Consider the following 13,165-nt stretch of genomic DNA (forward strand, 5'->3'; position numbering starts at 1 on the left):
AGACAGTTAAACCAATGAGGTTTCAAACAAGAAACAAGAAGCACCTGACTGCAATCATCTGATTGCACTTGTAAGACACCAGATTGGTGAAACGCTGGCCTCATGATGGGTTGGAACAAAATCCCGCATCCACTACGGCCCTTTGTGGAATAGTTTGCCCACCCCTGCACTATATCCTCATCTACAGGTGACTCAGCAACGTGTAGTTCAGTGTCTCACTCAAGGATATTAGATGAGCTAATCAGGACAGAGAATTGAACTCACAACCTCTGGGTTGTGGAAAAACTACTCTATACCTGAACCAGGCATGGGCTCAGATGCACTATACTCGATGTGACGTGAAATATCAATGAAAAGCACCTTCAGAACGCGCATACAGCAGCGATGAAGCAAAGTTGTTTTATTTCTGCTCATTTAATCATTTATATATTTCTTTGATAGTTCAAAAAAACTTCCTAATCGCGGACATGTTGCCTGTGAGCTCGTAGTTTTAGCAAGACAGCGTCAGCCAGCGTTATGCTTCTTGCCGTGTTTTGATTACGTCATCAAACAAGATCATCTTGAATTTTGCTTTGCTATGGGTACCCAATCTGGGCCAGATTTGTATCAAAACTGTTATCAGTATTAAATTTGGGGTCCATTTTGTCCAATGTATCTCACTGTAATGTGTTTATATTGCAAATTAAATGTGTCTATTAAAAGCAATAGTGACAACAGTTCTTTTTCATGTTATTTATTAATGCTAACATATTAATCAAACATACAACAACATAACAATACAACATTGTTCTTTCACAAAATATTTTAATTGGAACAAGCAACTCCACATTAAGGCTGACACCTTTTTCGACTGTAAACAACATATTATATTTTTTAAGGTTCTAGAGTAACGGGGGACCTAATTAATTGACGATGAGAGGGAGTGGTAGATAGTGTCCGAAGAATCCGGTGGGCAGTTCGGTGATAGAACAGGTGAACGGGCAGGCAGGTGTTTTTCCAGGCAATCAGTACAGGATCTAGGGGGTAAGAACTCAAAAATGAGTACAGTATCAGGATTATATCAGGGTAGCTGAAAGTCACATATCTGTAGGTGAGTTGTTGATCTGGTGATGATGTGAGGCCGAGGACTGGTTTAAGTAAGCAGCTGATGGTGATCAGTAGCACCTCGTCCCAGGCTCACCCATCTGTGCAATCAAGGTAGTAACACAAATACACAAACACAAGGAAGAGAGTCTCAGTTTCAATGATAGTATTCAAACATTGAAATATTTACAGCAACACAGAGTAAATGCTTTCTCCCTCCATATGTTGTTATGCAACAATTTTTTCAATTACATAACTTGCAGCCATAGCAGAACACGTGAATACACCGCCAATTTTATTAACGCTCTATTGAATAACTTGTTTAGCAGTCAAGAAGTGACTTCGAAACGCAGTAATGTCTTTGAAAAAAGCACTTACCATAAAAATGTCCGTACGCCAAGATGATATGTCCTGAATCCTGCGTCTTCTCCTGTTTAAGGCTGATTCTGATGTGCACCTCCAAAAAAAACGCGCGTGATGTGAATGTCGAAGGACTGTGATTGATCTGCTCAGAACTTTTCCAGTTCAGCACGACAACAACGAATTTTTCAAACATTACCAAACGTCTTCTGTGTCGACCACGCGTCAACATTTGTAATAAAATCAGTTGTTTGTTCAATATTGATTCAATATCAATATTGACATTTGATTCATTATTGATCTGGCAAGCTGACACAGGATCGGGCACGGAGTCAGCTATTGGAGTTGTCAAATACATTCAGAGAGCAAATAATAAATAAGTTAATTAACTCTTCTTTACTGGAGCAGCACTTAAATTCTATCCTGTATATTTGCTTGATACTGCCGAAAAGCTCAAGTGGAATTGGTTTCAACTAACTTGTGCTCCTTTACCCACTGAATACTACACTACACCTGCAAGAAGCCTGACATAAAGCAGGCACTCATCAATGCGACCGTAAGTGCTCCTTGTTTGCTGATAAATGCATTATTTGGGTCATGTTGACAAGTACAACTCAAGCAGTTAATGGGAGTCTTCGAGTTACGAACAAGTTTCGTTATTACGCTGGCGACGTAACCTGAATTTCCAGTCGCTCCGTTCAAATGATGCGACAAATAGGTTTCTATTTTAATCAATATGTGGTGGTCCACATCATCCGCTCAGATCCGCATCCGCTTGACTCCGTCCTCTCCGCTCCGTCAGACTGAAAATAAGAACAAGGTCTATTTTCTGGTTCGTCAACCCGCGGCCGGATCAAGTCTTGCCATTTAGCACGCACCAAACAGGAAATAGAACATGTTCTGTTTCTCCGTTTTGTGCATGTGTCCACGGGTGTACGGACCGGATGAGAGACGTATGCAGTGGGCATTGCGACACACAATGAAAATAAAATGAAAAAAATAAAGGTGCTGTTCTGACTATTATTGCAGAGGGTTATGGAGACTGGAGAGTTATTGTTTTCAGCGGTTCATTTGCAACTGAAATGTTTTTATCCAGCCTTAGCCTCCTTTTCCTTTTATTCAGAACAAGCCTGCATGCATGAGATTTTATTGTTAATGTTGTGCTGCCATTCTTAGCCATTACACACATATCTTTACCGATGTTCGTAGGTGTCCCTTCTTTCTACGTTGTCTGCTAAGCTTCGTTTCCATGTTAATTGCTATTCTTTTTAGGGCTGTCCCAAACGACTAATTTTCTCCCGATTAGTCAGCCGCCTATTTTTACGATTAGTCTACTAATCTAATAATTTAAAAAAATATTTTTTGTTTTTGTTTACTAATTTAGCAATGAAATTTTTGTTGACGCTTATCAATTCACAAAAAACATATTGGAACACTTAAATTATTTACTAAAGTACAAATAAACACGTAAATAACAATAATAAATCACAAATAAACAATGACTTCAAATGCTGATAGAATTAACTAGTGTAGCATCCCAATTGAAAAGATGGTCTCTTAAACTGATGGTTTACAACTTTTATTCCATCCTTGATGTAATCACACTGTAAGAGCTACGGTGCACACAAATAAAACAACACAATTAGAAATTAATGAAAACTTTTCACCTTTTTACTTTTAAACCTTATTTATATATCAATGAATTGCCTATAGAGTCTACCCACGCACCACGTGTTCGCTGTAGGGTTCCGCCCACTTGTCCGTCAAAACATAGTGTTAACCTATTACGGCTACGTACATTTCTCCTATTTACAGCGTGTTTTTCTGCTCCTTAACATTAATAATCAAAATGGTGAAGGCGTGTGTGGCTGTTGGTTGCACTAACAGAGAAGATGGAAGGAGAGACTTGAAATTTTACCGTATTCCGAGGGATCCAAATAGAAGAGCGAAATGGACGGCTGCAATTCGACGTGAAAATTGGACACCAAAAAATCACCAGAGACTATGTAGTAGTCATTTTATATCCGGTAAGATGCATTTAATATATATTTAGAGGGTTTTGGCCTGACAACCACAATTAAGATCATTGCTAGGCTAATCGCCGACAACATACGACGTAGTACGACATAGTTTCAAATTCAAGATGTTTGTGACTTCCCTATCTTCCACCATCGTTATTTTTTGAATAATATTTAGCTGGTACCAAGTAAAAGAAACTGGCCTCGTCTACGGGGCTGACAAATAACCACAATTAAGATCATTGCTAGGCTAATCGCCGACAACATACACGTATGTATGTAGTGCGTGCTATCGCTAAACCATATAAACATTGAAAGCCTTAACTCCATTGACAAACGACATGAAATACATTAGACTTGACAGTGGATGTTAGCAATAACAGAAGAATTCGAATGGAAAATTTCGTAACTCACCTTTCCAAGCACAAGATAGATTCCTGCCAAACGAGGACCTGTTTCACCCAACCAGCAACGAAGTATTTATAAGCGTCCAAGCTCTTGAAGTTTTTCGTGAGAATAGGCTGATTTTGTGTGGACAAGATCATTTTAAATATCAGCGTAGCAGATGTCAGGCAGACAGGGCGAAGACATTGGGTCGAAAAACATCGATTTGGGCATCAAATATGGATCTGGCGACTGTATAGAACGAAGCTTTTCCTCATAACGCCTTTTATGCAACAGATCCAGTGAGTTTGCGGCATCAGAAAGCACCGGGTCTTCCATGAAATGCATTTTAAATTGCGCCATCAATTGAAATCAATGCAAATACAGAGTCAAAATGACGGACAAGTGGGCGGAACCCTACAGCGAACACGTGGTGCGTGGGTAGACTCTATATGAATTGCCTTTACCTTAATTTATTACCTTATCATTGACAATCTTTTCCTTGAGTGCAATCACTGTATATACTGTATATATTTATGACCTTTTAACGTTATATAATTTTCTATACCATAAAATAAACCATAACATGAAATAAACCTTTCAGTTGGCAATACTTATAGCACTTATAGGCCCATTGTCAATGAAACATTATTATTTAGTAAAGCGACAGCACCCTCTGGTGTACAAAAAAAGATTTTTTTTTTTTTTTTTTTTTTTTTTTTTTTACAAACGGTGACGGCGCTTGAGGTGTTTATTCACGGCCGACGTGCAGCCAAGCTTGGCAGTGAAGAGACAGGACACAAGAGTGTACCCTCCTTTATTTCTTTGTCAATGTTTTGGACACTCTGGTGCGCTTTTTTGGCTTTGTGCCGCTTTCCCCGCTTGCATACAGAGCACCCGACATTCTGAACTTTCCGCGCATATTTTTTTTAACCCTTCATTAACCGTCGACGGGATGTTGTGCTCGTCGACGGATTTACGTCATCGATGACGTCGACTATGTCGACTAGTCGGGACAGCTCTAATTCTTTTAGCTCAGTACTTCTGAAATAGTGGGGCAGCCCCCCCTGGGGGGGGGGGGGGGGGGCGCAGAGTGATACCTGGTGTGGCGCATGTGAAATAAAATAAAAAAATAAAGGTGCTGTTCTGACTCGGGGAACATACTACTTTTTTGCCGTACTAGAATAAAGTGTAATTGCACATCCACTCAGTGTTCAAAGTGTGCACAGTATTTTTTAACCTAACAAGAGCACACAGCAAAGAGCACTGGAGATATGAAGAGCTAAGACGAAGCGTATGCAGATTTTGGCTTTGACTTCTAATACAGTAGGAGACGAGGAAAGACCAGTCAGTATCTAAAAATGTTTGCAACGGGTAGCAGGAAGCCAAATCAATTAAGACCTCACCTAAAAAGATTAGACCCCAATCACATTGATAAGCCGCTTGATTTTTTTTTTCAGCGAAGACGTGCCAAATATTGCCAAAAATCGTCCTGCTTTGTCAGTAAACCAGCAAGCACTGTTACCATCATATAAAGTGGCATAACAAATTGCTCAGTGCATAATAGCAAAAAAAAAAAAAAAAAACATGTCCCTCTGTCCAATGACACTGTTGGTTTTGTTCTATTAATTTTTTTTTTTTTTTTTTTTCGGTCAAATGGCTTGGCATATTGTTCTCATGAGTTAATATTGCTAATCAATTTGAATTTATTGTTATTTATTGATTTTATTAAATTTCATGTATTGAATGGTCAAAAAACGTATCTTGAGTGTATTTTTGAATTTGTTTGGATGTGACTTTTTTTTTTTTTTTTTAATTCAGGCAAAGTGATGCACTTCAAGTCTTTCCTGTTACCAACAAACCAATGTTAGTAATGTTATACTTTACTGTAAGTTGAGCTATATTACTTTTTTCTATAATATTAAAAACGACACAAGGTTAGGCAGAGGTGTACTTAAAATAATAATAATTTTATAGACAAATGATACTATTTACAGTGGCGGCAGAGAGTGTGGGGCCGCGAAACGATTACGTCTTCCTGGGGGGGGCGTAACAGAAAATAATTGAGAAGCACTGTTTTAGCTGAACCTTGAAGACCAAGCTTTCTTCTTTGGGGCCATAATATGGAAAAAGGAGGGAAAAGAAAGGCAAAAATACTGCGGGCGCACATACTAAGACAAGCACTATGTACTAACTAAGCAGAAACTATGCTACAGGGGACTTAATGGCAGATGAGGCACGGGTGTCGTAAAGTTGAAATGTTGTTGGTCAATGACACCGTAACCCCAGGACTACCTGCATAGCGAGCCGGAAATAGCTGACCATCCTTGATCCATTGGATGTCTCGCACATGCATAGAGCCCATTAGCCTATCAACAGGACTACTGGGTTGGTATTCAAACACACTGTGATGCCAAAACAAAAATTTTATTGTGTAAAAAGCCTTCTCCTTTCTAACATAGCGGTAACAGTTGGAGGAGTTGAGTACTTGTACATTCATGTCGACGTCAATTATGCTGATTTATGTTTTTTTGTACTGTTCGCTTGCAAAAACCTGAAACATTTGAATATGCATATGGTATGTTGCGGGTTGCTTTTAATCTAATACTTCATTTTGGGCATCAAAGATTTGCTTGGACATTTTTCAGTTTTTGAAAAGAATCCAATTTCTTTTCCATTCTTCAGTTATAGAGATGCAATGCTGTATCGTTGATATCCCCCCTGACTCCACATATACATTATTAAATGAGTGCTGTTTCATAATACAGTAGCTACTGTTTTCTTTGATGCAGCATAAGTTCTAACTTAATACCCTAGGCTCTATTATGACTTGTATTACATGTGTTTGTATGTAAAACCTTTCAAAATATAAAATTACATTTTGTTTGTACTGCAAACTAACTAAATTCTGATTGATTCAGGTGAAAATTGACAATTTGTCTAAGGTCATTGTTTCTTTGTCCAATGTTAGTAACAGCTGAGACAGTTAAACTCTTCCTGTTCATTAAGTGAAGTAATAAGTGCCTCACTAACAGACAAGTCCACTGACAGCATAACAAGAGAGCAGACACTCCTGACCTTTGCTGGTTACAGCTGAGTTGGACAAGTGAAATCGCAGAGGAGACTTAAAGAACGACACCAATTCACAAACTAAAATTGCGATAGGAAAAACATTACAATGATTATGAATATGGCTGTAACGAGACAAAATAAAAAATAAAAAAAAGTCACAATTCAAGTCATGTCACAATTCTTGAACCAGGATACACAAAATTGTTTTTATAATGGAGAAAAAAAAACTTTTTATTATATTACATTAGGGACATCTTCACTTGCGCTGGGAAAGACTATCCTTACCACTTGCTAATGCATCATCATGATATTAACAAGTGTGTCCTTTTCTTGTGCTTCCACTCAAAAAAATTACTCCGGTAGGTTGTAAAGTTTACTAAAAGGCAATGTGCATTTTCAGCAAGAACACATCATGTTTCCAAGGTGAGCATGATTAAATCATGAAGTCCATACATGAACATGAGCAATGAATGAGTAGCTAGATTAGATAATGTTGATGCAACATAATGTTAACGTGCCTTTCCAACCAATTGCAATAATCTCGTCATTTGTTGCGAGATTTAAAAGTAAGGTTGCCAACTCCTTGAAAAAAATAAGTGAAACTTCATTGGTAGAGCCGGCCGTCCGGCCCAAAAAACATCACCATTTAATTATTATTTTGTGTGTGAAAAGTGTGTTTTTTTTATTTTTTAATTAGATTAAAATTCCTCAACTTTATTTTTATTTATTTCTTTCATAATCTTATTATCCATATTTTTTCGGCGCACTGGAGACTCCAAACCGTTTCACCGACCGGCATCGTTTGAATATCAAAATGACCGGAATTCCATTCATTTTTAATGGCAAACATTTTCCCTTCATTTTCAATGACAGGAAAACATACAGCGCCTTGCAAAAGTATTCGGCCCCCTTGAACCTTGCAACCTTTCGCCACATTTCAGGCTTCAAACATAAAGATATAAAATTTTAATTTTTTGTCAAGAATCAACAACAAGTGGGACACAATCGTGAAGTGGAACAAAATTTATTGGATAATTTAAACTTTTTTAACAAACAAAAAACTGAAAAGTGGGGCGTGCAATATTATTCGGCCCCCTTGCGTTCATACTTTGTAGCACCACCTTTTGCTCCAATTACAGCTACAAGTCGCTTGGGGTATGTTTCTATCAGTTTTGCACATCGAGAGACTGACATTCTTGCCCATTCTTCCTTGCAAAACAGCTCGAGCTCAGTGAGGTTGGATGGAGAGTGTTTGTGAACAGCAGTCTTCAGCTCTTTCCACAGATTCTCAATTGGATTCAGGTCTGGACTTTGACTTGGCCATTCTAACACCTGGATATGTTTATTTTTGAACCATTCCATTGTAGCTTTGGCTTTATGTTTTGGATCATTGTCCTGTTGGAAGATAAATCTCCGTCCCAGTCTCAGGTCTTGTGCAGATACCAACAGGTTTTCTTCCAGAATGTTCCTGTATTTGGCTGCATCCATCTTCCCGTCAATTTTAACCATCTTCCCTGTCCCTGCTGAAGAAAAGCAGGCCCAAACCATGATGCTGCCACCACCATGTTTGACAGTGGGGATGGTGTGTTCAGGGTGATGAGCTGTGTTGCTTTTACGCCAAACATATCGTTTTGCATTGTGGCCAAAAAGTTCAATTTTGGTTTTATCTGACCAGAGCACCTTCTTCCACATGTTTGGTGTGTCTCCCAGGTGGCTTGTGGCAAACTTTAAACGAGACTTTTTATGGATATCTTTGAGGAATGGCTTTCTTCTTGCCACTCTTCCATAAAGGCCAGATTTGTGCAGTGTACGACTGATTGTTGTTCTATGGACAGACTCTCCCACCTCAGCTGTAAATCTCTGCAATTCATCCAGAGTGACCATGGGCCTCTTGGCTGCATCTCTGATCAGTTTTCTCCTTGTTTGAGAAGAAAGTTTGGAAGGACGGCCGGGTCTTGGTAGATTTGCAGTGGTCTGATGCTCCTTCCATTTCAATATGATGGCTTGCACAGTGCTCCTTGAGATGTTTAAAAGCTTTGCTTGGGAAATCTTTTTGTATCCAAATCCGGCTTTAAACTTCTCCACAACAGTATCTCGGACCTGCCTGGTGTGTTCCTTGGTTTTCATAATGCTCTCTGCACTTTAAACAGAACCCTGAGACTATCACAGAGCAGGTGCATTTATACAGAGACTTGATTACACACAGGTGGATTCTATTTATCATCATCGGTCATTTAGGACAACATTGGATCATTCAGAGATCCTCACTGAACTTCTGGAGTGAGTTTGCTGCACTGAAAGTAAAGGGGCCGAATAATATTGCACGCCCCACTTTTCAGTTTTTTATTTGTTAAAAAAGTTTAAATTATCCAATAAATGTTGTTCCACTTCACGATTGTGTCCCACTTGTTGTTGATTCTTGACAAAGAAATTAAATTTCATATCTTTATGTTTGAAGCCTGAAATGTGGCGAAAGGTTGCAAGATTCAAGGGGGCCGAATACTTTTGCAAGGCACTGTAGGTGGTTGTGATGTATGACCACTTACCATTACAGCCCATTGACAATGAACTGGCGCCTAAGTAAGTCAACACCACTGACAGCTATGTACGTCGATGCCATTGACTATCATGAATGTCGCTACCATTGATGCCAATGTACTGGATTCCATTGAGGCATATATAAATTGATGCCATTGACGGCCATTTACGTTACAATTAGGGCTGTCAAACGATTAAAATTTTTAATCGAGTTAATCACAGCTTAGAAATTAATTAATCATAATTAATTGCAATTCAAACCATCTCTAAAATATGCCATATTTTTTTGTAAATTATTTTTGGAATGGAAAGATAAGACAAGACGGATATATACATTCAACATACTGTACATAAGTACTGTATTTGTTTATTATAACAATAAATCCACAAGATGGCATTAACATTATTAACATTCTTTCTGTGAAAGGGATTCACGGATAGAGTCTTAAAGGATAATTGTGAGTTTGTATATTGTGACTAAATATTAGAGGTGTGCATCGACACCGCCCTCACGATTCGATTCGATTACGATTCGGAAGGCCACGATTCGATTCGATCCGATTCGATTCAGAGGGTCACGATTCGATTCGGTTCGATTCGGCAATGCATTGCGATGCATTAAAGCCTGGGATGCATTAAAATTCTAAAGCAAAGCATATTTTTCGTGAATCATTAGCCAACACAAGCGGACAGACATTAAACAACTTTTTATTGGCTCTTGTGTCACTCCTGGTTGAAGTCAAATGAAAATAGTATACTTTCATATATATCTTAAAAAAAAAAAAAAATCAGATCACAGCATTTAATTAGTGCTTTGAATGAGACCAGGGCTTTCTCTTTTTTTTTTTTTTTTTTTACACACAGTAGCAGCCTTTCACACAGTGCAACATCTGAACTCCTGTGCAAAATCAGTAATAAAAGTCACTGTATTTTAGTCACAACGACCCATCAATAAAAATATTCAAGTAAATATTAAAGAAAACGACAAAGAAAATATTGTAGTGCAGCAGCATCTTTATCGCAATATCAATCCAGGGATCAGTTCAGTTGCAAACAAAACATCAACTAAATTGCAATGTAGAACAAAAGTAAAATGTAGGCCTAGCCTATCTTATATCTATAATATTTCTCGCTCCCTCTTTCTCCGTTTCAGCCATTGTTATGTTATGTCCTATCTCTCTGCTCTCTCGATTACAACTGCGCTTGTCTGTGACGTTACTCCGGTAAGGAAGCGGATTTGGGCTCCTCGTCCCCCCTGCGTAGAGGTTAGATCTTGTGCCCGAACCCGACCCGACCCGAAATGTTAAGCATTCACGTTTCGGTGGGTCAGGCCGGGCCGCCGCGCCGGACTAATAAATTATTAAAAAAGAAAAAAAAAATGCGCAGAGGGCTGTGTAGACTATTTAAATATTGAGTAAACTTGCGTTTTTTTCCTGCCAACTGAGAATTCGTTACGAAAGACACTTTTATTTACGCACACAAAGGCAAATGTGATCCTTTTGAATCTTCTCCTCTGTGTGTCTGTAAAACCGTGCTTTTTTTTTTTTTTTTTAATCAAACTTTCCCAGCGTTATTTCGTTGTGTAAATGCTTCTATAAATTTCACAAAAATATGTAGACTATTTAAATATTGAGTAAACGTGCGTTTTTTTTCCTGCCAACTGAGAATTCGTTACGAAAGACACTTTTATTTATGCACACATAGGCAAATGTGATCCTTTCGAATCTTCTCCTCTGTGTGTCTGTAAAACCGTGTTTTTTTAAAAATATTAAACTTTCCCAGCGTTATTTTGTTGAGTAAATGCTTTTATAAATCTCTTAGAAATATGTAGACTATTTAAATATTGAGTAAACTTGCGTTTTTTGTCTGCCAACTGAGAATTTGTTAGGAAAGACACTTTTATTTATGCACACAAAGGCAAATGTGATCCTTTCGAATCTTCTCCTCTGTGTGTCTGCAAAACCGTGTTTTTTTTTTTTATATTAAACTTTCCCAGCATTATTTCATTGTGTAAAGGCTTTTATAACTCTTATAAAAATATGTAGACTATTTAAACAGTAAGAAAACTTGAAGAAATGAAAATAAATTGCTGCTGCTGCTGCGTTTTTTTGTTTTTTTTTTCGCATCACTCGGCTCGGGCATGCAAATCTATTGTTAATTGATCTGGCCGGTCGGGCTTCAATACCAACGGGCCATGTCGGGTTGGGCTGGAATTTTTTTAGGCCCGATCTAACCTCTACGGGCTTGCTTTGAATGTAAAGTAGCTCTCTCTACAGGTAAACATGAGAATAACAATACAAATGGGGAAACCAAATCCATTGCATCACCGTAATTGCACAGGGAAGATTTTTGAACGTACTTATATATTTTAAAATGCGCCGAATCGATTCAGCGTGTTGCCCGCATCAAATCGAATCGTCCCTGCCCGCATCGGGATGCATCGCCGCATCGATTATTGTTGACACCCTTACTAAATATTGCCATCCACTGTTTTTGTTGAGCTTTCAGTAAATATTACTGTAGTGACTTAACTGTTCTGCCCAAATGCATGATGGGAAGTGGGGCAACAATGACTGTGTATGGTGGCTGCAAATGCTATATCTTCTCTGCGTTGTGTACAATGCAGGGTGATAAGAAAAAGATCAACTCCTATCATTCTTCCCCACGTCGCTCGCCTCAATAGATATAATTGTTGTGGAAGAGATGTCAAAGCTTTGGCAATTACAGGCACAGTCCAAATGAATGCCTGTATCCACTCCACTCACTTGTCACTGCTTCTGAGCTCTGTATATACATAAAATGGCGCCATTGTAGTCTGTTTGCGGCAATGCGTGAGCGGGTCGTTCCATGCATGCGTTAAATATTTTAACGTGATTAATTAAAAAAAGTAATTACCGCCCGTTAATGCGATACATTTGACAGCCCTAGTTGTGCCTTATGTTGGCTTAACATGTGTGTTTTATGTTAAAAGAACACAATTGCTAAATACTGAAGGAAAGCAATTTAATCAGGTGCAAATTATGTATTTCTTTAATGTCGGTTCAACATGTTTTTGGGGTGAACATGAGTGCCTTATGTTGGCTCAACAGGAGTGTGTTATGTTCGCGCAACATGAGTGCCTAATGTTGGCCTGACACGTGCGCTTTGTGTTAAAAGGACACAATTGCTAAATGCTGAAGGAAAGCTATATTATCAGGTGCAAATTCTTTCCATAATTTTTTTATGTCAGTTCAACACCCCATTTTTTATTTTGCAAATTTATGACGTCTTAATCAGATTATTTTTCTTAAGTCTATAGTCAAATACTGTCATTTTCTCCATCTTGTTTTGAGTATTAAAGACTATTCAACTGATTAATGTGTCAGATTATTCTACTTACTTTAAGTAAATATTACTATTTGTTTGTGATTAAAACCATACATCTAAAAGTTGGTCATTTTTCACCTAAATCAAGAAAAATTTGCTTTCAAATAATGTTTTGAACATTCTTGAATTAACATTTCTGACAAACAAGCTTTTTTAAAGATTGAATATACTATTTATTAGAGGTGTGCATCGGCACTGCCCTCACAATTCGATTCGATTCGATTACGATTTGGAGGGCCACGATTCGATTCGGTTCGATTCGGCAATGCATCGAGATGCATTAAAGCCTGGGATGCATTAAAATTCTAAAGCAAAGCATATTTTTCGTGAATCATGAGGCAACA

General features: G+C 38.2%; 1 protein-coding gene across 2 annotated transcripts in view; it reads right to left on the bottom strand.

Moving 5' to 3' along the window:
* Positions 1-13,165, bottom strand: part of LOC130918591 (contactin-associated protein-like 4) — a 167,215-nt gene that overhangs the window by 114,453 nt on the left and 39,597 nt on the right. Inside the window, exon 1 of one of the 2 annotated variants that reach the window (XM_057840414.1) lies at positions 3,876-4,249. The exons of the other annotated variant lie outside the window; for it this stretch is intronic. The gene's annotated coding sequence lies outside the window, so the exon portion shown is untranslated. Of the gene's footprint in view, positions 1-3,875; positions 4,250-13,165 lie in introns of those variants that run through there. 2 annotated transcript variants of the gene reach the window in all.

Source organism: Corythoichthys intestinalis, chromosome 7 (assembly GCF_030265065.1).
Source record: "Corythoichthys intestinalis isolate RoL2023-P3 chromosome 7, ASM3026506v1, whole genome shotgun sequence".
Taxonomy (NCBI): Eukaryota; Metazoa; Chordata; class Actinopteri; order Syngnathiformes; family Syngnathidae; genus Corythoichthys; species Corythoichthys intestinalis.